This window comes from Somniosus microcephalus, chromosome 1, assembly GCF_052327205.1.
Source record: "Somniosus microcephalus isolate GS21.2 chromosome 1, FLI_Smic_1.0, whole genome shotgun sequence".
Lineage (NCBI taxonomy): Eukaryota > Metazoa > Chordata > Chondrichthyes > Squaliformes > Somniosidae > Somniosus > Somniosus microcephalus.
In genome coordinates, this window is record NC_140987.1 from 59,948,962 (window position 1) to 59,975,008 (window position 26,047).

The following is a 26,047-nucleotide window of genomic DNA, read 5'->3' on the forward strand; positions in this document are numbered from 1 at the left end:
TGGGCCTAGGACACTGCCTTGAGGAACTCCTGCAGTGATGTCCTGGAGCTGTGATGATTGACCTTCAACCACCACAACCATCTTCCTTTGTGCTAGGTATGACTCCAGCCAGTGGAGCGTTTCCCCCCCCCCCCCGATTCCCATTGACTTCAGTTTTACTAGGGCTCCTTGATGTCAAGGGCAGTCACTCTCACCTCTACTCTGGAATTCAGCTCCTTTTGTCCATGTTTGGACCAAGGCTGTAATTAGGTCAGGAGCCGAGTGGTCTTGGCAGAACCCAAACTTGGCATCAGTGAGCAGGTTTTTGGTGAGTAAGTGCCGCTTGATAGTACTGTCGATGACACCTTGCATCAATTTGCTGATGATTGAGAGTAGACTGATGGGGCGGTAATTGGCTGGGTTGGATTTGTCCTGCTTTTTGTGGACAGCACATACCTGGGCAGTTTTCCACATTGTCGGATAGATGCCAGTGTTGTAGCTGTACTGGAACAGCTTGGCTGGAGGCGCGGCTCGTTCTGGCCTCCCACCAGTCCTCTTGATTCAAGGATCGTTGGTTAGACCACTCAGTGCCTGGTACCAATAGGCGAACTTCACACGTCGGTACATGAGAATAGCACCTGTGTACTACAACCAATTCAAATATTTTAATAAGGCTCCCACCTGTGTTCAGGCAGGACCACGAGCTGTCCATTTTGAGGTGCACTTGGAAATCTCATTGGATGGCCAATGGGCAACTAACTTTTTTCTTCAATTTTCAACCGTCAGTCGTCCCATTTTGCAGCCTCAACGGGGAAGGTGACAGTTGAAAATTGTCCCTGCATTGTAGCATTACTGTAGTGTCAGTATAACTGCAGTCTTTCTTTCTTTCTTTCTTTCTCCTTCCCCTCTCTCCTTCCCCTCTCTCCTTCCCCTCTCTCCTTCCCCTCTCTCCTTCCCCTCTCTCCTTCCTCTCTCCTTCTCTCTCTCCCCCTCTCTCTCTCTCTCTCTCTCTCCCCCTCTCTCCCCTTCTTTATAATAGGGTAATGATAGTAGGGGATTTCAACTTCCCCAATATTAACTGGGATAGTCAGTGTGAAAGGCTTAGAGGGTGCAGAATTCTTAGTGTATCCAGGAGAGCTTTTTGAGCCAACATGTAGAAAGTCCTACAAGAGAGGGGGTGGTACTGGACCTAATTCTAGGGAATGTAGCCGGGCAAGTGGTGGAAGTGTCGTTAGGAGAGCATTTTGGCAACAGTGACCATAATTCGGTGAGATTTAAGGTGGTCATGGAAAAAGACAAAGACGGCCCGGAAATAAGGGTTCTAAATTGGGGGAAGGCTGATTTTAATAGGATAAGGCAGGATCTGGCCAAAGTGGACTGGGAGCAGCTGCTTATAGGAAAATCCACATCAAAGCAGTGGGAGACTTTCAGAAGGGAAATAGAGAGAGTACATCGCCAACATGTTCCTGTAAAGGTCAAGGGTGGGACCAACAAGCAAAGGGAACCTTGGATGACGAGGGATATACAAAAATGCATTAGAAAAAAAGGGGGGCTTTTGGCAGTTACTAAAGACAGAGGAAGCCCTAGAGGAGTATAAAAAGTGCAGGGGCATACTTAAAAAAGAAATTAGGAGGGCGAGGAGGGGCCATGAAATAACACTGGCGAGCAAAATAAAGGAAAATCCTAAGGTGTTTTATAAGTATATTAAGGGCAAGCGGATAACCAGGGAAAGGGTAGGGCCCATTAGGGACCAAAGTGGCAATTTGTGTGTAGAGCCAGATGATGTAGGCGGGGTTTTAAATGAATTTTTTGCATCTGTGTTCACTATGGAGAAAGACGATGTAGACATAGAAATCAGGCAAGGGGACTGTGATATACTTGAACATATTAGCATCGAGAGGGAGGAGGTACTAGCGGTTTTAGCAGGCCAAAAAGTGGATAAATCCCCAGGCCCGGATGAGATTTATCCCAGGCTGCTGTGTGAGGCAAAGGAGGAGATTGCAGGGGCTCTGACACAAATTTTCAGAACCTCTCTGGCCACAGGGGATGTGCCAGAGGACTGGAGAACAGCTAACGTAGTACCATTATTCAAGAAGGGTAGCAGGGATAAACCAGGGAATTACAGGCCAGTGAGCCTAACATCTGTGGTAGGGAAATTATTGGAAAAAATTCTGAGGGACAAAATTAGTCTCCACTTGGAGAGGCAAGGATTAATCGGGGATAGTCAGCATAGCTTTGTCAAGGGTAAATCATGTCTGACCAATCTGATTGAAATTTTCGAGGGGGTGACTAGGTGTGTGGATGAGGGAAATGCTGTGGATGTGGTATACATGGACTTCAGTAAGGCTTTTGACAAAGTCCCGCATAGGAGACTGGTCAAGAAGGTAAGAGCCCATGGGATCCAGGGTGCCTTGGCACGTTGGATCCTAAACTGGCTGAGTGGCAGGAGGCAGAGGGTGATGGTCGAAGGTTGCTTTTGTGACTGGAAGCCTGTGTCCAGTGGGGTACCTCAGGGATCGGTGCTGGGCCCTTGCTGTTTATGATCTACATAAATGATTTGGATGAGAATGTAAAAGGTATGATCAGTAAGTTCGCAGATGACACGAAAATTGGTGGGGTGGTAAATTGCGAGGAGGAAAGCCTCAGGCTACAGGACGATATAAACGGGTTGGTCAGATGGGCGGAAAAGTGGCAAATGGAATTTAACCCTGAAAAGTGCGAGGTGATGCATTTTGGACGGACAAATAAGGCAAGGGAATACACAATGAGTGGTAGGACCCTAGGAAGTACAGAGGGTCAGAGGGACCTTGGTGTACATGTACATAGATCCCTGAAGGCAGCGGAACAGGTAGATAAGGTGGTTAAAAAGGCATATGGGATACTTGCCTTCATTAGCCGAGGCATAGAATATAAGAGCAGGGAGGTTATGATGGAGCTGTACAAAACGCTGGTGAGGCCACAGCTGGAGTACTGTGTGCAGTTCTGGTCGCCTCACTATAGGAAGGATGTGATTGCTTTGGAGAGTGTGCAGAGAAGATTCACCAGGATGTTACCTGGGATGGAGCGCCTCAGCTATGAAGAAAGACTAAACAGGCTGGGGTTGTTTTCCTTGGAGCAAAGAAGGCTGAGGGGGGGACCTGATTGAGGTGTACAAAATGATGAGGGGCATAGATAGGGTAGATAAAGAGGAACTTTTCCCCTTAGTAGGGGGGTCAATAACAAGGGGGCATAGATTCAAGGTAAGGGGCAGGAGGTTTAGAGGGGATTTGAGGAGGAACTTTTTCACCCAGAGGGTGGTTGGAGTCTGGAACTCACTGCCTGAAAGGGTGGTAGAGGCAGGAACCCTCACAACATTCAAGAAGCATTTGGATGAGCACTTGAAATGCCATTGCATACAAGGCTATGGACCAAATGCTGGAAAATGGGATTAGATTGGACAGGGCTTGATGGACGGCGCAGACATGATGGGCCGAAGGGCCTCTTTCTGTGCTGTATAACTCTGACTCTCCTTTCTTTCTCTCTCTCTCTCTTTGTGTGTCTGTCTCTTTCTTTCCTGTCTGTCTCTTTCTTTCCTGTCTGTCTCTTTCTTTCCTGTCGTTCGTTTGTTCGTTCTTTCTTTCTTTCTTTTCCTGAGTAGCTTGGGGACATCCACTGAGTATCTGATAATATGAAATGTAGGAAAATGTTGATAGCCAAGTGTTTATTGTTTTAGCAAAAGTTAAAAGTCCACTATAGATTGGTCTAGTATTGTGGAACACATACTGTAGTAGTCCCTGTTCTACACCTGTAACTGGTCAACTTTATGGAGCCTGTAAATGTTTTAAGAATATGGAGGTCATCTATAGTTAAACTGTTAATGAATGGTTTTCCTTAGTAGTTGCTGCCTTCTTTGCTTGAAGAATGGGGGTTACATCGCCAATGATTAAAACGCTTGCTTGAACAGAATTTTAACATTTCTAACGGGACATTCCAGCACAGGGGTTAAGACTAACTTCCCAGCTCTTGAAAAGTAATGCTTTAATTTTAAGAGTTAAAACATGAGCTATGCCCGAGGACAAGAGCAGTCATTCTGCCATCTTTTATTGGTCCGGTTTTAATTCAGGTTTTTGGCGACCAGGCAGTTCCAGGTCTTTATCCTGCTAAATCTAGTGCTCTCACATTGGTGGCAGAGTCTTGCAGCCACAAAAAAACTGATCTAAAAGCTAATCAAGAAAACTGAACCCAGGAATCCTAAACTGATTAGCATAACGTGCATAGTGGAGGGGGAGGGGTTACTTGAGAGCATTTTACAGAATGATATTCATGTGCATGAAGAGTGTAGCGGCCACGAGTAGTCAGCGTGGACTTCAAAGCACTATTGTTCACACATTTACTGGTTTTCTTTTGACAAGGTAACTTCAATTGGTAGGTTAGGGTGTTTGGTGAATATAATTTACCTGAATTTTAGGAGGCTTAGGCTCATGAAATTGTTAGTAAATTAGGTTGAAAGACAATTCTGTAAGTGCAGTACATTTGTCAGAGAAAGGTCAAGCTGATGTTTTAATTTGACTCCGAATTGAGCCTAAGGAAGGGTTTCCAGCTCAAATGTTAACTTCTCTTTTCAGTTGCTAATGGATCTACTGTATTACTTCCAGCACTTTGATTTTGTTTTCACTTGATTGAAAATTGGTTTAGCAACGCCTGTCACTAGGGAGCAGTGAGCAGCGTTCTGCTTGGTGTCTCTTCTGAGCCCTCTGTTATTCACACTGATAAATAATATGGAAGGGAGTCGTGCTAGTTAGATATAATTTGTTGGCCCTGAATTTGTGGTTGGAGGCTTCCCGCGGGGAAATAAAATGCCTGCGTACCTGGTGGTCCGGGAGATACGGAGATTCGTGGGCCTTTCCAGGGACCTGCGGGTAGAGGCCCACATATCTCGGGCGCAGGCGGTTCGAAAGCACCTGGGGATCACGTGGGATGGCCCAACGAATGAAAGAAGGGAGATCCCCATTCATGCTTATGGGGATTCTGTACATACAGAATCCCCATAAGCATGAATGGGAATACCCCAAAAAATACATCTACACATCAAATAATTTTTTAAATTACATATTTAAAGTTAATTAAAATGCCATTTAATTAAATATTTAAATTAATTTTTTTGAAAAAATAAATGCAGAAACATAGAAACATAGAAGATAGGAGCAGGAGTAGGCCATTCGGCCCCTCGAGCCTGTTCCGCCATTTAATGAGATCATGGCTGATCATCCAAATTCAGTACCCTGTCCCTGCCTTCTCCCCATATCCCTTGATTTCTTTAGCCTTAAATACATCTAACACCTTCTTGAATATATTTAATGAATTGGCCTCAACTGCCTTCTGTGGTAGAGAATTCCACAGGTTCATCACTCTCTCGGTGAAGAAATTCCTCCTCATCTCAGTCCTAAATGGCTTAACCCTTATCCTTAGACTGTGACCTCTGGTTCTGGACTCCCCCGCTATTGGGAACATCCTTCCTGCATCTAGTCTGTCTAGTCCTGTTAGAATTTTATAAGTTTCAATGAGATCCCCTCTCATTCTTCTAAACTCTAGCGAATATAAGCCTAATCGACCCAATCTCTCGCCATACGTCATTCCTGCCATCCCAGGTATCAGTCTGCTGAATCTTCGCTGCACTCCCTTCATGGCAAGAACATCCTTCCTCAGATAAGGTGGCATAGTGGTTAGCACTGTTGCCTCACAGCGCCAGGGACCCGGGTTCGAATCCGGCCTCGGGTGACTGTCTGTGTGGAGTTTGCACATTCTCCCCGTGTTTGCGTGGGTTTTCTCCGGGTGCTCCGGTTTCCTCCCACAGTCCAAAGATGTGCAGGTTAGGTTGATTGGCTATGATAAAAATTGACCGTTAGTGTTAGGGGGGTTACGGGGATAGGGTGGGATACGTGTTGGTGTAGGGGTTACGGGGATCGGGTGGGATATGTGTCAGTGCAGGCTCGATGGGCCGAAATGGCCTCTATCTGTACTGTGAGGTTTCTGTGATTCTTTCTGTGATTCTTCTGTGAAGGTGACCAAAACTGCACACAATACTCAAGGTGTGGTCTCACCAAGGCCCTGTACAACTGCAGCAAGACATCCTTGCTCCTGTACTCCAATCCTCTCGCTATGAAGGCAAACATACCATTTGCTGCCTTAAGCGCCTGCTGCATCTGCATGCTTACCTTCAGCGACTGGTGCACAAGGACACCCAGGTCTCATTACACTTTCCCTTTTCCCAATCTACACTTTCCCTTTTCCCAATCTATTGCCATTCAGATAATCTGTCTTCCTGTTTTTGCCACCAAAGTGGATAACCTTGCATTTATCCATGTTATTATACTGCATCTGCCCAATCACCCAACCTGTCCAAATCATACTGGAGTTTCTCTGCATCCTCCTCACAGCACACACGCCTACTCAGCTTTGTGTCATCTGCAAACTTGGAGATATTACATCTAGTTCCCTCATCTAGATCATTAATATATATTGTGAATAACTGGGGTCCTAGCACCGATCCCTGCGGTACCCCACTAGTCACTGCCTACCACTCGGAAAAAGACCCATTTATTCCAACTCTTTGCTTCCTGTCTGCCAACCAGTTTTCTATGTAAGTCAGTACCTTAAAGGGGCTAAAAATAACTCTACCTTCTTGCACATGTTTTTTAATGTTTAAATGATTAAGAATTTATTTTTCAGTTTTTTTTAAACTTGCGCCTTGCGCTGGCTTTTACCAGGAGTAAGAATTTCACTGGCATTTGCTGGGCAGAAGTTGGAGAAATAGCGCAACTCTCTGCCCGTGGATGCCCTTTGCCCGGGAGTGCATTGGATCTGTCAAGAAGATTCTTGACATCGCAAGTTCTGGGTTTTCACGCATTCGCTTCGCACGTGAAAACCTGGAACTTGCGCAGCACTTACGGGCGCGTACGCACCTCGTATGCACCGCAAATTACGGGCTGTTAAATTATATAGGTATAGGGGAGATGGTATTTAAAATGGTCTTGACGAATTAAATGGATTTAAATGAAAGGCAATAAACACTAAAACATGATAAAGGTATTCACGAGAAATGGTAGAAAAAGATTTAGACTTGATTGTTCACTGAACATGTCCAGTTAATCTAAACTGCCATCAACCAGGTCAAGTACTGGGTTTGCACCTTTAAAGCTAAAACCTACATATCTAGCTCCAGGCACCCTACCTTTAAAAGGCATCAGGAGGAGGGCCATGGAAGAATAATGGGGTGATTCCAGGATGATGCTGTTGAGATTCTCAAAACAATTGAGTAGGAACTTAATGCAAGTTTTTAAGATCCTGAGATGTGGCTAAAGATAGAGCTGGAGATAATAAAGCTAAATAATTTGTGCTCATTACAACTTTAAAAAACAAATGGGCAATTTCCAGTTGAACAGGATTGAAGATATCTGTCTGACTCAGTTCTGACGAAGGGTCATCGACCTGAAACGTTAACTCCGTTTCTCTCTCCACGGATGCTACCCTGGCCTGCTGCGTTTTTCCAGCATTTTTCTGTTATATTGAAGATATCTATAGGCAGAGAAGTCCAAAGTGATCTTCCATACTAGGAACACAGAAATGAAGTAAGAAGTGGCAGCTAATACATTTGGTATTCTTAAAAAATGTTTTCCCATTTAATATCCATCTGCATTAAAAGTGACCAACATTCGCATATTTTCTCATTTATTTTCTAGAATAGGTTTATTGCCCAATCAGGAGAAATTGCTGACATTTTGCTCAGTGCATTTGGTAGTTTTATGCTCAAGTAATATTGGAATTCTTGTTTCCCCTAATGCTTTTTTAAAAAACAAATCCTCACTTTGGAAGGAATGTTTGTCAAAACATTGATTTGAGTCGATCCTCCTAAGCCTTTGAGCTGGAATACACTCTGAAGTCCTTGAAGGAAAATAAGCTTGCTATGCACATTCTCTCAGGAGGGTCTTCCTTGATGTTCACATCTATTAAGGATTTGATATACCATGTAACCATTTTGATCCAACTCTTGCAAATCTTTGCTTCAGTCTCTTTAGAAGGATCAAGGATTTCATTGACCAGGCAGATTAAAGTGAGAGGAAGGAGGAGGGTGTACATTAGAATGTAGTTTGTCCAAACCAGACTGTGGCAAATTGATGTTAATTGAACTGGCTAGCCCTCCTAATGAGCACTGTGTGTATAATTTTGTTATGCATGCACATTGATTTCTCTTCAGAATTCAGTATTTGATGCGTCGTATTTTGAATTATACAATTGGTTATTTGAATTTAATTATTGAAAAGTAGAACTCTTTGAATAAATGACAGCCTGTTACTGGGTTCTGGGGCTCATGGCAACCACCACTGCACTTCAATACCCAAAGTAGTTTCATAAATTCTTCCTGTGACCACCTATAAGGGAGAATTCTGCTATTTTTGAAAGAATTAGATCTCATTTTGTCAGATTTAGACACGACGGGGTAAATTTTCATATCGTAGAATCATTAGAAGTTTATGGCACAGAAGTATAGTGAACAGTGGGGAGGATAGTGATCGACTTCAAGGAGACGTAGATAGGCTGGTGGAATGGGCAGACACGTGGCAGATGAAATTTAACGCAGAAAAGTGCAAAGTGATACATTTTGGTAGGAAGTACGAGGAGAGGCAATATAAACTAAAGGGTACAATTCTAAAGTAGGTGCATGAACAGAGAGACCTGGTGGTATATAAGCACAAATCGTTGAAGGTGGCAGGGCAGGTTGAGAAAGCGGTTAAAAAAAGCATACTGGACCCTGGGCTTCATTAAGTAGAGGCGTAGAGTACAAAAGCAAGGAAGTTATGATGAACCTTTATAAAACACTGGTTTAGCCTCAACTGGAGTATTGTGTCCAATTCTGGGCACTGCACTTTAGGAAGGATGTGAAGGTCTTGGAGAGGGTGCAGAAAAGATTTACAAGAATGGTTCCAGAGATGAGGGACTTCAGTTATGTGGATAGAGTGGAGAAGCTCGGGTTGTTATCCTTGGAGCAGAGATGGTTGAGAGGAGACTTGATAGAGGTGTTCAAAATAGTGAGGGGTCTAGACAGAGTAGATCGAAAGAAACTTTTCCCATTGGCGGAAGGGTCGAGAACGAGAGGACATGGATTTAAGGTGATTGGCAGAAGAACCAAAGGCGATGTGAGGAAAAACTATTTTACGTAGCGATTGGTTAGGATTTGGAAGGCACTGCCTGAGAGTGGTGGAGGCAGATTCAATTGTGGCTTTCAAAAGAGAATTTGATGAGTACCTGAAGGAAAAATATTGCAGGGCTACAGGGAAAGGGCGGGGGAGTGTTCCCGCCTCTCTTGACCAACACCAGTTTGCCTATCGTGCAAACAGATCAACGGAGGATGCAATCACAACTGCTCTACACTCTGCACTGAATCACTTAGATGGTAAAGAGACCTACATCAGAATGCTGTTCATAGACTACAGCTCAGCATTCAACACTATCGTCCCCAACAAGCTGGCCACCAAACTCCACACTCTTGGCCTGAACACTTCCCTCTGCAACTGGACCCTGGACTTCCTAACAAACAGACTCCAGTCTGTCAAATTAGGTAACCACACCTCCCCCCAACCCCCCCCCCCCCTGAACACGGGGGCGTGTGCTGAGCCCCCTCCTCTACTCCCTCTTCACCCACGACTGTGTGGCTGTTCATGGTTCCAACACCATCATCAAGTTTGCGGATGGTACCACGGTAGTAGGCCAGATCACCAACAACGATGAGTCAGCCTACAGGGAGGAGGTCCAGCATCTCGTGAAGTGGTGCGCCGATAACAACCTGGCCCTTAACATCAAGAAAACCAAAGAAATCATTGTGGACTTCAGGAAGTCTCAAGGCGGAAGTCACACCCCCATCCACATCAATGGGGCTGTGGTGGAAAGGGTGGACAGCTTTAAGTTCCTCGGAGTCCACATCACGGAAGACCTCTCCTGGTCCCTCAATACCTCCGCCTATATTTCCTAAGGAGGCTGAAGGGATGTAACCTGTCACCCCTGATCCTCTAACTTTTACCGCTGCACAATAGAGAGCATCCTGACTAACTGTATCACAGTATGGTATGTCAGCTGTAGCTACTATGACCGGAAAGCCCTGCAGCGGGTAGTCAAAACTGCCCAACGCATTACCGGCACCCAGCTACCAACCATAGAGCACATATACCAGAAACGCTGTTTACGGAGGTCACGGTCCATCATCAAAGACCCTACCCACCCCACCCCAGCCTCAGTCTGTTCGCCCTCCTGCCATCTGGGAGACGCTACAGATGCATTCGCACCCGTACGACCAGATTTAGGAACAGCTTCTTTCCCAGGGCTGTCATCCTACTGAACTCCACAAATAAACTCTAAAGCCTGCACATCTGCCAATGCACTTTATTATGGTTATGTTTATGTTAATGTATTACAAGCCAAATGTATGTTGAATGTTTAAATGTCTTCATCTAAATGTACACTCTCGGGAGCCGCAAGCCTACATTTCGTTGTACTGCACTTGTGCACTAACAATGACAATAAAGTTGATTATGATGATGATGATTATGACTAGCTGAAGTGCTGTTGTGGACAGTCAGCATAGGCTCGACGGGCCAAAAGTCCTCCTTTTTCTGTTGAAACCATTCTGACTCTAAGGAGGCCATTCAGCCCAACGTGTCTGTGCCGGCCAAAAAAGCTTTCCAGCCTAACCCCGCTTTCCAGCCTAACCCCACTTTCCAGCTCTTGGTCCGTAGCCTTGTAGGTTACGGCACTTCAAGTGCATGTTCAAGTACTTTTTAAATGCGGTGAGTTCTAGACCCCCCACTACCCTCTAGGTAAAAAAAAATTCTCCTCAACTCCCTTCTCATCCTTCTACCAATTACTTTAAATCTATGTCCCCTAGTTACTGACCTCTCTGCTAAGGGAAATGGGTCCTTCCAGTCCACTCTATCTAGGTCCCTCATAATTTTATATATTTCAATCAAGTCTCCCCTCAGCCTCCTCTGTTCCAAAGAAAACAACCCCAGCCTATCCAATCTTTCCTCAGTTAAAATTCTCCAGTCCTGGCAACATCCTCGTAAATCTCCTCTGTACCCTCGAGTGCAATCACATCTTTCCTGTAATGTGGTGACCAGAGCTGTACGCAGTACTCTAGCTGTGGCCTAACTAGTGTTTTACACAGTTCTAACATAACCTCCCTGTGGTTATATTCTATGCCTCAGCTAATAAAGGAAAGTATCCCGTATGCCTTCTTAACCACCTTATCTACCTGTCCTGCTACCTTCAGGGATCTGTGGACATGCACTCAATCCCTCTCTTCCTCTACACTTCTCAGTGTCCTACCATTTATTGTGTATTCCCTTGCCTGGTTAGCCTTCCCCAAATACATTACCTCACACTTCTCCAGATTGAATTCCATTTGCCACGTTTCTGCCCACCTGACCAATCCATTAATATCTTTCTGCAGTCTGCAGCTTTCTAACTCGCCATCAACCACACAGCCAATTTTTGTATCATCTGCAAATGTCTTAATCATCCCCCCCCTACATTGAAGTCTAAATCATTCATATATACCACAAAAAGCAAGTACTGAGCCTTGCAGAGACCCAGTGGAAACAGCCTTCTGGTCACAAAAACACCCGTCGACCATTACCCTTTGCTTCCTGATACTGAGCCAATTTTGGATCCAACTTGCCACTTGAACATAACATAAGAATTAGGAGCAGGAGTAGGCCATACCGCCCTTTGAGCCTACTCTGCCGTTCAATAAGATCATGGCTGATCTTCGCCCTCAACTCCACCAACCTGCCCAATCCCCACTTCCCTTTGATCTCATGGGCTTTTACTTTTCTGACCAGTCTGTCATGTGGGACCTTGTCAAAAGCCTTGATAAAATAAATCCATGTAGACTGCATCAAATGCGCTACCCTCGTCAACCCTCCTTGTCACTTCCTCAAAAAATTCAATCAAATTAGTCAGACACAACCTTCATCATTTGGGTGGCATTCTGGCACAGCAGATTGCCCACCATTACAGAACTTGCCTGCTTTTCATTCCATTCATTTCAGTGACATGAAAATCAGGTGGGTTCTAGAACGGGCAGGTGATCTGCTCTGCCAGATTATCAGCTGGTCGTGAAGACTAAATCTACACCAAGGTCTCGAACTATTTACAGGTCAATTGTTCCTTTCGATCAGCAGTCTTGATGAGCTAAAGGAACTACAGGCTAACCTGAAGGAATAACATAATGCTTGCTCAACTTGGAGAATAAATTGCCATTTAGTGCAGTTTTTTTTTTCAAATTATAAAGCGAAGCAAGATGAAGTGTCAAGGTATATGGGGCAGTATGCCACCAAGTTTGAAGAGATGAGATGAGTTGCGAATTAGTGACTAGATGATGCGAAGCTTAGGTTTTTAAAGCCTTAAAATTGTAGGAGAAAGGAAAGTCTTGGGCTAGAATTTTCTGGAGGTAGGCGGGTTGGGGGCGGGGGGGGCCTCCGAGGCAGGCGGGAAACTCGAAGGCCGGGTTTCCGTAAGCCCTGCCGACTTTAACGGCAGGGCCTGATTTGCATGTGAGCCCTCGGTTTCCCTGCCCGCCTGCAGCCAGCCAGATTGAGAAGCTGGCTGGCTGCGGGCGGGTAAGCCTATAGCTGCAGAAAGGGAGGGAGGGAATGGGGTGCTTGGTCGGGAATCGCGGGGTTGGCCAGGGGTCGGCTGGAGGATCGGCAGGGGGATCGGTTGTGGGGTGGGGGTTGTACGGGGATCGGCGGGGGTTGGGGTGGGGGGGCGGGGGGGGCTGGTGCGAGGATCGGGGCCGGCCACCGGAGGATTGTGGCAGGCCTTCTCATCGGTGGGGTGGGGAAGTTGTCATGGTGGGGATTGGAGGCCTCGTGGTGAGGTCTCCGATCGCGGGGGGGGGGGGGCAGGGTTAGGCAGGGACCCTGGATCCAGGCGGTAGGTATAAAGCCACTTACCTCCTGGATCCAGCAGGTCCCGCCTTACTTTAACTGCCGCGTTTCACGAATTGTGTGAAACCCGTCCACGTGCAGTTAAATTCAAAATGGAGTTTAAAAAAGAGGTTTTGAGCCTCATATTTAAATTGACATTCTGCCCCCTGGGAGTGGGTTGGTCTCCCGCCCCCGTCCTGCCTCTGTTAAAATCAGCAATCCCATTTTTAACAATTTAAATGCCCGCACGCTCCAAACCCACCTGGTTTTTTTTAGCACAAAATTCTGGCCTTGGACTCTACATAAAGGTGAGAATTGTTGAAGGGAATAAAAGTTTTTGTCACAAGAGGAAGCCAAGCTTCATGGTAGCAATGTGAGGTTTCCAGTTAAAGTTGGAGCAAATGAAGCCAAGAATCTCAGATTGAGCTATCAAACATAATTGGTGGTGGTTGTTGGTTAGACGTATGAGAAACATTAAGAAAATGTCTGTAGGACAGCAATTTTCACCACTCCACTGATCAAGATGTTGCATACTGGCAGGACTGGAGGTTGAGTGTTTAAGGAACCTGAATACTGTATAGAAAGCAGTAAAAGAATGGGTAGACTGACTGCATGTGAAGAAGGAACTGAGAGGAAAGTAGGAGAGAGTCTTGGGGTACCTGTGAGTTAACGGAGAAAGTCGGATCATATGGCAACAACTACAATTAGTGATGAGAAAAAAATATATAATAAAAAAAAAATCAAATGCAAAATACTGCAGATGCTGGAAATCGGAAATAAAACCAGCAAATGCTAGAAACACTCACCGGGTCAGGCACTATCTGTGGAGGCAGAAACCGAGTTAACGTTTCAGGTCGGTGACAATGTTCCCCATAAATATTTTTTGGGCTGTGCAGCCCTTTAACTGGCTGCACGGCCCATTCAAAAGTCCACGTATGCACGTTTGTTTTCAATTTAAAAGCCAGCTCACTGGCTGTGCGTGACTCCTGGAGTGCTGCGCAGCTTAAAGGGAACATTGGTCGGTGATCTTACATTTCTAACTTTTTCCAGTTCTGATGAAACGGGTTTTAAGCAAGTGCAGAGGCAAAGAAAGGGGGGAGGGGGGAAAAGAATAAAATGGAAGGTCTTTGATTGGGTGGAAGGCAGGAAAGATTAAATGACAAAAGGGATGATGGTGAAAGGCAAAAGGGGGTGGTAATGGGACAAGGAAAGAAACAAAAGATGGGGCGAGAGGAGCTGTAAATGGCAACATTACCAGCACCCACTGTCCGGAAAAAATGGGAACAGTGGTTATGATCTGTAATTGTTGAACTTGATGTTGAGGACGGAAGGTTGTAAAGTGCCTAATCGAAAGATGAGGTGCTGTTCATTGACCTCTGCCTCCTACATTGTTCCAATGAAGCTCAAAGTGGGGCAGAGAATTAAAGTGGCATGCAAACAGAAGCTCGGGGTCATGATTGTGAACTGAACGGAGGTGTTCAGCAAAGCAATCACCCGATCTGCGTTTGGTTTCCCCAGTGTAGAGGAGACCGCATCATGAGCAATGAATACAGTATACTAAATTGAAAGAAGTACAAGTAAATGGCTGTTTCACCTGGCAGGAGTGTTTGGGGCCCTAGACGGTGGGAAGGGAGGAGGTGGAAGGGCAGGTGTTGCATCTCCTGCGCTTACGTGGGAAGGTGGAATGAGAATGGGTGTTGGGGGTGATTGAAGAATGGGTAAGGGCGTCCTGGAGGGAATGGTCCCTTCAGATGTGTTTGGTAGTGGCATTGCACTGGAGGTGGTAGAAATGGCAGAGGATAATCTGTTGAATGTGGAGGCTGGTGAGATGGAAGGTGAGGACAAAGGAAACTCTATATCATGGTTCTGGGAGGGAGGGGAAATGGGACGGATATAGTCAAGGGTCCTGTCAACCACGGTGGAGGGGAATCCTCAGTCAAGGAAAAAAAGGAAGACATCTCGGAAGTACTGGTGTGGAAGGTGGCATCATCAGAACAGTTGCGACGGAGAAAGTGGAAAAGAATCCTTACAGTGGGCTTATAATAGATATTGGTTGACAGCTTATTCCCAGAAATGGAGATAGATAAGTCGAGGAATGAAAACGGTTAAATTGGCGGAGGGCGTTGGAAGAGTCGTGGATGTAGGTTGGATGATATAATAATGAAAATAGCTCTGGGTGTGCATGGTGCTAGACCCCTTCAAAGGCTTTAGAGATGTCCAAGACAATAACAAATACTTCTCCAAAGTTCTCAGAAGCAGAAGTACATAATAGGAAGCAACAAGGTCACTACTGGAACGAGCACGCCAAAAAACATATGGTGACCAAGGATAAGGCCAACATTATTAAGGTGATTGCCAATTTGAGAGTTATCAGCAGCTTTTGTAACTTTATAAAGTCCCAATGTAAGATTATTGTACAGCTTGAGATAAGAGGGATTAACTTTCTTGAGGAAAGGATGAACAGGAGCAAATCTTTAAGGAGAAAGGAGGATGGAGCGGGCATAAGAGATTGAACCAACTGTGTAGGACTGGAATAATTCAGAGGAATAGGTTTAGGTTTTGTTTTGTTGCTAAAGCCTGGATTTTAAATGAACAGGTCAGGCAGGTGGTAAAAATGGTGGTCTGGCGATTCACGCCACGTTCTCGATGTGGTCACACTCGCCACCATTTTCACAGCACTGTTTTCAAGCGGGTAAGGGGTGCCCACCCCGGACAAGATGACCTAATTTAAATTTGAAAGTCACAGCCTTTACTCTAAGTCATGGGAGCCCTGCGTAATGGCAAACCCGCCAGTAAAACCTGGTGGGGTTGGGATCCGAGAGATGCACCGAAGCTGAGCGTAAAGGAAAACTGCTGCCGCTCAGTGCATCATTATATTTTGTCAGAAGAGTTTGCACCCTGTAGGTCACTTATTTGAAAAAAAATTCTGCCTTTATTACCCTCTGAAACCTTTCTCCCAACATAATGCGTGTTATTATCGGTAGTTTCTTCTGTACGTAGCAACAGTCAGAGGAAGAGGAGCAGCAGCCTCAGGACCAGCCCCTCTTGTGTGCGATGGGTTGCTCATAGGAGGACATACCCAGCACGCAGGGTGTGCAGGCCAAGAGTCAGTTTCTTGGATCAATTTGTAAAGCAGTGCCTCAGGTGGCTGTGCTTCACCGGCCAGGCTGTTGACAACAGCTGATGCCTGCTGGGTCAGGGAGCCATGCTTTGCCATTAGCTTTCAAGGCCACCAAAGCCCTTTAACGTCTTCACCAATGCTCCTTCCCATCTGCTACAGGGGACATCACCCTTCATCTCCCAGGCTGCAGTTCATGGCTCTATTAAATAGGTCACCAACGCTCTTCCGCAGGGCTAACTATTACCCATTGAACTCTTGCACTCAACACGAGAGCTCAGAGATTTGCAGCAGTGGACAGTTTTCTCCACCTCCAGGACGTCATTAACTGCAGTCATGTTGGCATCAGAGCACCACCAAACCAGCCAACAACATTCACAAATAGAAATGGATATTGCTCTATCAACGTGCAGTTCGCAAACCAGATCCTGCAATGATGTGGAGATGCCAGTGTTGGACTGGGGTGGACAAATGTAAGAAGTCACACACCACCAGGTTATAGTCCAACAGCTTTATTTGAAATCACTAGCTTTTGGAGCACTGCTCCTTCGTCAGGTGAAGTGAAGAAATGCATATAAGCACAGCATATATAGTCAGAACACTGCCAGATGATTACAGGTAATCTTTCTAACTGCCCTTTATCACACCTCGGCAGAGATGATCACAGCAATCAAAGGTGTGAATGACAGCTGATGAATCTGGCGTTGATGCATCTCCTGACAGCTTGAGCATACATGTCAAGCTTAGGGCAGCGACCCTCCAGAGGGGTCCAATTTGACTCTTCTTCGGTTGCTGCACTGCGGATCCCTCTGTCTGCTGTTCCGGATCATTGATTGTCTCATTGGGTTCGCTGCTGACATCTTGGGATTTGTGGAAGAATTCCCAGAGCCTCATTCTCCTGATGAATTCCTCTGTGTCTGCCGCGAGACCGATGGGGTCCATTTTGGTGGTGGGGCAGAAATTGAGCCCTCGGCTGAGAACTCACCTTCGTCGAGCAGAAACTGATAGCCAAGTTCCACACTCATGAGGACGGCCTCAACCGGGATCTTGGGTTCATGTCACGCTACATGTAACCCCACCTGACGTAGAGTCATCCAGACTCGCGTCGTCGTTGGCTTGTTCTCTCTACACAGATGCGGCCGGACCTGCTGTGATTTCCAGCAAAAAAATGTTTTTTTTAATTGTTTTTTGTTTTTTTCATTTTTCATACAGACCCCAGCATCTGCAACATTTGACCCCTTGTGACCCCACCTCATTGTTCTTTGATGTAATGTTTTCCTGACTGACCTGTTTGGACACCATCCACACCTTTGATTGCTGTGATTATCTCTCTGCTGAGGTGCGATAAAGGGCAGTTAGAAAGATTACCTGTAATCATCTGGCAGTGTTCTCTGACTATATATGCTGTGCCTATATGCATCTCTTCACTTCACCTGACGAAGGAGCAGCGCTCCGAAAGCTTGTGATTTCAAATAAAGCTGTTGGACTATAACCTGGTGGTGTGTGACTTCTCACAATTGTCCACCCCAGTCCAACACCGGCATCTCCACATCATATTCGATCCTGAGCCGAGCTTCCAATTCCACATTCTCTCTAGCACAAAAAGCACCTGCTTCCACCTCCAGAAAATTACCCGTCTCTGCTCCTGCCTCAGCCCATCTGCAGCCGTAACCCTCAACCATGCCTTTGTCATCTCCAGACTCAACTATTCCAATACTCGCCTGGCCAGCCTCTCATTCACCACCTTCTGTGATGATTTTTAAAAAATGTATTTAATGTTTTAGTGTGTTTTTTGAGTGATCCCCATTCATACTTTTGACAGATCTAAGCTGAGGGACCTGTCAAAAGTGTGAAGGGAGATTCCCTTCTTCCATTGGTTCCCCATGGCCCATGTGATCCCTGGGACGCTTGCAAACTGCCTGCACCCCTGGGATACCTGGGCCTCTGTGCGCATGCACCAGGAGAGGCCCAGGAGCGGAAGTGTCGGGACCTACAAAGCCAGCAGGTAAGTTTGTAGATTTTTTCCAGATTGGAGGCATCTGCACACAGGAAGCCCCATGCACCTGCACACAGGAAGCCTCCGATTGGAAAATCCTGGTTAATATATCCCAAAAAGCTGCACCCCCTCTATCAGCTATCATTACATAAACTTGAAAAGATTTGTTACCTTCTGATACAGCATATACCCTCGGTTCTGGTTCCAGTGCCCACTGCCTTAGATGTCAGATTCTTTCTCCTTGGAAAGTGCTTGCATCTGTCTTGCTTCGGGGCTTAACCTCAACACAATCTTCCATCTGCTATGGGCTGGGCAATGAAATCTGATATTGATCTAACTGACAGAAGGTGAATAAATAACTATTTTAAGCAGAATTAAACCCTGTCTAAAACTCGTAACAAGGCCTGTTAAGAATGTCATAAAATTCAAGAAAAAGTGGCTAAAATACTATGCACTAAACTAGAAGAACTCGGTAAAGGAAATATCAGAAACTTGTGCCAGAAAGTGAAAGAACGGACACAAAGGGCTGACTATGTACTGAAGTCTTGCGTCAATAAAGATGAGAATAGAAAGTTGCTATTAGCAGTACTGTACATGAAGCAAAATGGAAAGAGTACTGTGCAGATCTTTATGACACTATCACCAGCTAAATGTCAATGCAGCAGTTACCTACGGTAGTCAGGAAAGATGATAGCTGTTGATAATTACAAAGGATAAAGTCAGAACAGCTGTCACAAGGTATACATTGTACAACCATCCTGCTGGACTCCAAAAGGAAGCAGTTACAGAAGTAGTGTATGAAATTTACAACAATATATAGAACAATAAAGGTATGCATGACCCACAGGCAGAATCCTATGATCATAAACAAAGCAAACATAATGTAGTACGAAAATTAAAGGGCAATCATGTGCATCTGTCATAATGTGCTTCTTCAAGTTATCAAATGCCTGCTCGGCTTGGTAGAGGAATGTTGTTCAGTCCAAGGGAAATCATAATGCAATAGATATTTGGCTTGTTGTTAGTGGAAAAATACTTGAAAAAGAATGGCAAAAAATTGGCTGGCATTTTCACTGGCTTCTGGCACCAAGATCTATATTAGCTGTTGTAACATTTCAATATGCCTGCCAGCAGCATTCGAGTTCTTTGTAATCTTTGCAAGTGAGCAGAGAGTGCTTTAAGTGCATTGGTTTTAACTGTGTCAGAGGCCTTCGTGAGATCAAAGAAGGCCATGTACAGCAGTTGCTGCTGTTCCCTGCATTTCTCTTGTAATTGATATGCGGTGAAGATCATGTCCATTGTGCCCCTTAATGGGCAGAATCCGCATTGTGACTCTGGGAGGAGCTCTTCGGCCACTGGGAGAAGGTAATTGAGGAGGATTCTTGTGATGACTTTCCCTGTGGCAGACAGCAGGGAAACTCCTCTGTAATTACCGCAATCGGACTTGTCACCTTGAAGATGGTCACAATTACGGTGTCTCTGAGATCCCCTGGCATGCTCTCCTCCTTCCAGATTAGAGAAATGAGTTCATGAATTCGTGCCAGTAGTGCTTCTCCGCCATGCTTTAGTGCCTCGGCAGAGATTCCATCTGTTCTGATCTTCGCAGAGGGGTAGGACCTTGGGTGCTTGGGCCGTAGATGGTCTTGACTGCGCTAAAGAATCGATGCACTGTCAACTGTGAGGGATTATGGAGTGTCCTCCTCAAATTCGGCTGCCCTCAAAAGTTTGTCACCATCCTCCACCTGCTTCACGATGACATGCAAGCCATGATCCTGACCAACGGTTCCACCACCGACCCAATTCACGTATGGACCGGGGTCAAGCAAGGCTGTGTCATCACACCAACGCTCTTCTCGATCTTCCTTGCTGCAATGCTCCATCTCACCCTCAGTAAGCTCCCCGCTGGAGTGGAGCTAATTTACAGAACAAACGGGAAACTGTTCAGCCTCCGTCGCCTCCAGTCCAGATCCAAGGTCGTCCCATCCTCTGTCGTGGAATTACAGTATGCAGACGATGCTTGCGTCTGCGCTCACTCGGAGGTCGAACTCCAAACCACCAACACCTTCACCGAAGCATACGAGAGCATAGGTCTTACGCTAAACATTCATAAGACAAAGGTCCTCTACCAACCTGCCCCCACCACACAATACTGCCCCCCCAATTGTCCAAGGCCTTGTCGTGGATTTTGATAATGTGGACCACTTTCCATACCTCGGGAGCCTACTGTCAACAAGGGCAGATGCTGATGACTAAGTCCAACACCGCCTTCAGTGTGCCAGTGCAGCCTTCGGTCACCTGAGGAAGAGAATGTTTGAAGACCAGGACCTCAAACCTGGCACTAAGCTCATGGTCTACAGAGCAGCAGTGATTCCCGCTCCCCTGTATGCTTCAGACACATGGACCATGTACAGCAGGCACCTCAAAGCACTGGAGAGGTACCACCAATGCTGCCTCCGCAAGATCCTGCAAATCCATTGGCAGGATAGGCGCACCAGCGTCAGTGTTCTCGCTTAGGCCAACATTCCCAGCATCGAAGCTTTGATAATGCTCGATCAGCTCTGATGGACGGGTCACATGTTCCGCATGCCCGATACGAGACGCCCAAAACATGCGCTCTACTCGGCGCTCCGACACGGCAAAAGAGCCCCAGGTGGGCAGAGGAAACGCTTCAAGGACACCCTCCAAAGCCTCCTTGAAAAAGTGTAACATATCCCCACTGACACCTGGGAATCCCTGGCCCAAGACCGCACAAAGTGGAGGAGAAGCATTCGGGAAGGTGCCGAACACTTCGAGTCTCTTCACCGGGAATAAGCGGAAGCCAAGTGCAAGGAGCACACGTCAACCCAAGCACCCCACCCACCCGCCCCTTCAACCACCGTCTGCCCCACCTGTGACAGAGACTGACGGTCCCTGTGGTAAACCACTGTTGTTGTTGTTGTTGTTACACACTGTTGTACCTATGCATGCCTCAACATGTCTCGGCTGGCTCCACCCACACAGGCCCAGGTATAAAGGTGATTGACCTGCAGCCCCCGGCCTTCTTGGAACCCAGTCAACCACGAGAGGCATGCTCTGTTCTTTGCTAATAAAAGCCTTTAGTTACTCTCTTAACTCTCAGTCTTTTATGAGTAATTGATAGCGCATCAATTTTATTAGCAAAAACAAAATGTCGACATTTGCTGAACAGCAGGCTGCTGCACCAAACGCTGAACAGCAGGCTGCTGCACCAAACGCTGAGCAACAGGAGCTGCTGCGAGCCCTCAGACCAACATGCCTGGACCTAGACCCCCAAGAGGCAGGTTCGGCTACCAAATTCACGCATTGGCTGCGTTGCTTCGAGGCCTACCTGCAAGCCTCAACTGTGACCCTGGACGAAAACAAGTTGGAAATCCTGGCCTCAAAGGTGAGCCACCAAGTTTATACAATAATCCAGGACGCGACGACCTACGCGGCGGCTATCGGTCTGCTAAAAGGGCAATACGCACGCCTGGTAAATACGGTCTATGCCCGGCACCTCTTAAGATCCCGCAGACAGCAGCCCGGGGAATCGGTGGAGGCCTTCCTACGGGCACTACGGATACTCGGCCGAGACTGCGACTGCAAAGAAGCATCAGCCGCAGCACACACGGAGGGACTGGTCCGAGATGCTTTCGTTGCGGGTCTAAGGTCCGACTACTCCCGGCAGAGACTGTTGGAAAAGGGAGAAATGGACCTGAGAAAGGCAGTGTCCCTCGCGCTCTCGCTCGACGCGGCCCACAGGAATATGGACGCCTTCTCCCCTAACCGCTCCGCAACGTGGACGCCACAACCTTGGGTCATGGGACCGCCTCCTTCAACTGCTGCTGCGATGTCCAAGGCACAGAAATGTTATTTTTGTGGCCAGGCAAAACACCCCAGAGCACGCTGCCCGGCGAGAAACGCTACCTGCTCTGGCTGCGGGAAGAAAGGACACTATGTCAGCGCCTGCAAAGGTAAAACTGCTAACGCCAGCAGCGCCGCGTGCGAACCGTGGGGGCAGCCATCTTGTCCGCCATCTTGGGCTCCCCCAGCCGCGTGGGGATCGGGACCATGGGCGCCGCCATTTTGTCCGCCATCTCGGACGTCTCCAACTTCAACCACGGGGGACCCGGACTCAACCACCGCCTCATCTGACGACCACATCGACTCGCTCGACCATACGCTGGCCTCCGTGACGCTGGACCAATCTCTCCCTCATCCACTGTCCAGGTCCATGATGGACATTAAGGTAAACGGCCGCGCCACTACCTGCCTTTTTGACAGCGGGAGCACGGAAAGCTTTATCCACCCCGACCCGGTGCGGAGTTACTCTCTCCCGGTCCTGCCGACGCGACATCGGATCTCTTTGGCTTCCAAAGCCCAGTCAGCGGACGTCGGTGGCTACTGTGTAGTGACCCTTTCAGTAAGGGGCACAGAATACAAAAATTTTAAACTCCTGGTCCTGCCCCATCTTTGCGCTGCCGTTCTACTGGGGTTGAATTTTCAGTGCAACCTTAAGAGTGTCACATTAGCGTACGACGGACCCCTCCCCCCACTCACAGTCTGCAGCCAGCAGCTTTTAAACCGCCCGCCGCGCACCATTTGCAGCCTCTCCACCCTTAAAGTCCACCCCCCCCTCCTTGTTCGCTAACCTCACCCGCGACTGTAAGCCCATCGCTACCAAAAGCAGGCGTTACAGTGCCGGGGATAGGAACTTCATTAAATCCGAGGTAGCAAGACTCCTGAAGGAAGGGATTATTGAAAGTAGCACCAGCCCATGGCGAGCACAAGTGGTGGTAGTGAAGACTGGCGAAAAACAGCGCCTAGTTATTGACTACAGCCAGACGATCAATCGCTACACCCAGACAACGTCACCATCTGCGGCCGCGACCAGCAGGACCATGATGTTAATCTAGAGAAATTCCTCCGTACGGCCCAGCGGCTGAACCTAACATACAACAAGGACAAATGTATGTTTCGTACCAAGCGCCTTGCCATTCTTGGCTGTGTAGTGGAGAACGGAGTCATCGGCCCCGACCCCGACAGGATGCGCCCCCTTATGGAGCTCCCCCTCCCCCACTGCCAAAAAGCACTGAAGAGATGCCTAGGGTTTTTCTCGTACTATGCTCAGTGGGTGCCCAACTATGCGGACAAAGCCAGACCCCTCATCAAGTCCACCTCCTTCCCCCTGACAGCAGAGGCCTGTGCAGCCTTCACTCTCATAAAAGGAGATATTGCGAAGGCCACAATGCATGCAGTGGATGAGTCCATCCCTTTCCAAGTGGAGAGCGACGCATCCGACTTTGCCCCAGCTGCAACCCTTAACCAGGCGGGGAGACCCGTGGCCTTTCTCTCAAGGACCCTCCAGGGCCCCGAGATTCGACACTCCTCTGTCGAAAAGGAGGCCCAGGCCATTGTGGAAGCTGTGCGACATTGGAGGCATTACCTGGCCGGAAAACGATTTACCCTGCTCACTGACCAGCGTTCAGTAGCTTTTATGTTTAATAATAAGCAGAGGGGCAAAATCAAGAACGACAAGATCTTGAGGTGGAGAATCGAACTCTCCACCTACAATTACGATATCTTGTAGCGGCCCGGGAAACTCAATGAGCCCCCAGATGCCCTATCACGTGGTACATGCGCCAACGCGCAGGTCGATAGACTGAAGACCCTCCACAATGACCTCTGCCACCCGGGGGTCACCAGGTTTTTTCACTTCATCAAATCCCGTAACCTGCCCTACTCCATCGAGGAGGTCAGGACCATGACCAGGAACTGCCAAATCTGTGCCGAGTGCAAACCGCATTTTTATAGGCCAGACAGAGCAAGCCTGATCAAAGCCACGCGCCCCTTTGAACGGCTGAGCGTCGATTTTAAAGGGCCCCTCCCCTCCTCCGACCGCAATGTGTACTTCCTCAACATAATTGATGAGTACTCCCGTTTCCCGTTTGCCATCCCCTGCTCAGACATGACCAGTACCACGGTCATTAAATGTCTGAATGACCTCTTCGCCTTGTTCGGTTTCCCTAGCTATATTCATAGCGACAGGGGCTCATCCTTTATGAGCGACGAACTCCGGCAGTACCTGCTCTCGAGAGGTATCGCTACAAGCAGGACCACCAGCTACAACCCCCGGGGGAATGGCCAGGTGGAAAGGGAGAATGCGACGGTCTGGAAGGCAGTCCTTTTAAACTTGAAATCTAAGGGCCTCCCGACCTCTCGCTGGCAGGAAGTCCTCCCTGCGGCGCTCCATTCCATTCGGTCACTGCTCTGTACAGCCACCAATGCTACCCCTCACGAGAGAATGTTCTCCTTCCCCAGGAAGTCCACATCGGGGACCTCGTTACCGACATGGCTGACTTCTCCAGGACCTGTCCTACTGCGGAAGCACGTGAGGTCCCATAAGACGGACCCCCTGGTCGAGAGGGTGAGCCTCCTCCATGCCAACCCTCAGTATGCTTACGTGGTGTACCCGGACGGGCGGGAGGACACAGTCTCCATACGAGACCTCGCACCTTCGGGTGCTCCCGAAACACCCCCTCGCCATCCACCACTACCCACGCCTACCCCCAGTACGCTTACGTAACGTACCCGGACGGGCGGGAGGACACAGCCCCCACACGAGATCTCGCACCTTTGGGCGCCCCTGAAACACTACCATTGCCATCCACCACTACCCACAACCCAACCCCGCTAGACGGCATGCCGCAGCCCCAGGACCCGTCATTGACCACCCAACCACTCAATGAGACGCCAGACTCAACGTTGGATGCTGCACCATCACCGCCGCCACCACGATGATCAGGACGGCATACAAGGCCACCTGATAGACTTACTTACACGAACCTTTAGTACACTTCACCCCACCGGACTCAATTTTATACAAGGGGTGAATGTGGTAAACCACTGTTGTTGTTGTTGTTGTTGTTACACACTGTTGTACCTATGCATGCCTCAACATATCTCGGCTGGCTCCACCCACACAGGCCCAGGTATAAAGGTGATTGACCTGCAGCCCCCGGCCTTCTTGGAACCCAGTCAACCACGAGAGGCATGCTCTGTTCTTTGCTAATAAAAGCCTTTAGTTACTCTCTTAACTCTCAGTCTTTTATGAGTAATTGATAGCGCATCAGTCCCGCATTGGACTCATCAGTCACCTGAGAACTCATTTTTAATGTGGGAGTAAGTCATCCTTGGTTCCGAGGGACTGCCGAAGGAGAGGAAGGTTTTAACTACTGTTGAAGTTTACTAGGTTTGTTTACTTTCCTCAGACATCTTAAAGCATATTTTGATCCAAACAAATGGGAATGGAAGAGTTAACAATTTGAAATTTGTTCTTGATACCTTTCTTTCAAAAAGCAGAGGACATATAAAACTTGATGAATGTTAAACAAAAATCAAAAATATGGATAGGAGACCACTAACCAAGGAAGTCACTTTTGGTTCAGTCTTACGTGGAAGAGGATGAAATGCTTTTTGGGCAATGGGAACCTAAAACAATTAGTCTACTTCAAACATTGAGCTATAAATACTAGCCAGGACACTGGAAGAACTCCCTTGCTCTTCGAATAGTGCCATGGGGATCTTTTACATGAACCTGTGAGGGCAGACGGGGCCTCGGTTTAACATCCCATGCGAAAAACGGCACCTCTGACAGTGCAGCCCTCTCTCAGTACGGCACCGCACTGCTTAGTAGAGGAATATTGTTCAGTTGGGATATATTAATAGGTTAGATTATGTGCTCAAGTCTCTGGAGTAGGACTTGAACCCAAAACCTTCTGACTCGGAGACGAGATTGCTACAGCTGAGCCAAGGATGACCTCAAGGACAGGAGTGATGGGGAGTGGGATTTGATGCAGGATACGGGTAGCAGTGTTTTGGATGAGCTGAGGTTTACAGATCATGGAAGATTGAAGGTTAGCATGAGGAGCATTGGAATAGTCAAGTCTGGAGGTGTCAAAGATTTAGATGAGCATTTTGGCAGCAGATGAGCAGCAC

At 47.4% G+C, this 26,047-nt stretch overlaps 1 protein-coding gene and 1 long non-coding RNA gene across 3 annotated transcripts in view; one reads left to right on the top strand and one right to left on the bottom strand.

Moving 5' to 3' along the window:
* The window catches only part of LOC147124116 (homer protein homolog 1-like), a 147,856-nt gene that overhangs the window by 111,049 nt on the left and 10,760 nt on the right, over positions 1-26,047 (top strand). The gene's annotated exons all lie outside the window — the stretch shown is intronic.
* On the bottom strand, positions 16,553-18,588 carry LOC147124117 (uncharacterized). The gene is made up of 2 exons (XR_015077607.1): positions 18,224-18,588; positions 16,553-17,204 (listed from the first exon to the last, which is right to left on the bottom strand). It is a non-coding gene; the product is annotated as an uncharacterized LOC147124117 (long non-coding RNA).